The sequence below is a fragment of the Vigna umbellata genome, unplaced genomic scaffold, assembly GCF_029865625.1.
Source record: "Vigna umbellata cultivar VRB3 unplaced genomic scaffold, Vumbellata_1.0 scaffold_764, whole genome shotgun sequence".
Lineage (NCBI taxonomy): Eukaryota > Viridiplantae > Streptophyta > Magnoliopsida > Fabales > Fabaceae > Vigna > Vigna umbellata.
The window spans coordinates 1,453-2,500 of record NW_028274530.1 but is presented as its reverse complement, the minus strand read 5'-3'; positions in this window follow the sequence as shown (position 1 = coordinate 2,500).

Here is a 1,048-nt window from a genome sequence, read left to right as displayed (position 1 = left end):
TTTTCATTTTGGTGGGTTTTGAAGCTAGCCAAGTTTGGTGGTGAAACTTGGCTAAGTTTGTGGTGCATGGACCAAGTTTTGGGAAATTTTCAAAGTGTTGGTTTTTGGGGTTTGATGCTTGGAATGGCCTCTATATATCACCAAATTGCTACTGTAAAAATATTGGTGCAAGAAATTTTTCATTTTGGTGGGTTTTGAAGCTAGCCAGGTTTGGTGGTGAAAGTTGGCTAAGTTTGTGGTGCATGGGCCAAGTTTTGGGAAATTTTCAAAGTGTTGGTTTTTGGGGTTTGATGCTTGGAGTGGCCTCTTTATATGACCAAAAGGCTACTGTAAAAATATTGGTGCAAGAAATTTTTCATTTTGGTGGGTTTTGAAGCTAGCCAAGTTTGGTGGTGAAAGTTGGCTAAGTTTGTGGTGCATGGGCCAAGTTTTGGGAAATTTTCAAAGTGTTGGTTTTTGGGGTTTGATGCTTGCACTAGTGCAGCGAAGGGCTTTTACCGCGGTTCATTTTCACTATACGTCGCGGTTCTTGAACCGCGGCATATTCAGCCGCGGTAGTAAGTCAGACACTTTATACCGCGGTTCGAACCGCGGTATATAGGCTGCGGAATATGCCGCGGTTCTCTAGGGAACCGCTGCCTAAACCCTAAAAAAAATTTAAAAAAAAAAATTAAAAAATGCACTATATGCCGCGGTTGAACCGCGGCATATAGGCCGACGAATATGCCGCGGTTAGTGTCAAAACCGCGGCCATATGTCTCGTTTGTAAAAAAAAAAACGAAGCACTATATGCCGCGGTTGTGGTTAGAACCGCGGCATATTCCCCTGTAGTTTTTTAAAATTGCAGGTCTGTTTTTGTGATATCCATTACCACAAAAACAGACCTGCATATAAAAACATTTACAGAAATTCAATTTCAACATAACAAACACATGTTCAAATGTATTTCAACATCAAATAAAGTAGAGAGTCTAAGAAAATTCTATCTAATCAAATGCATTGTTTAAATCTAAATCTAAGAGCTATTGTATAATCTAACTATATACTT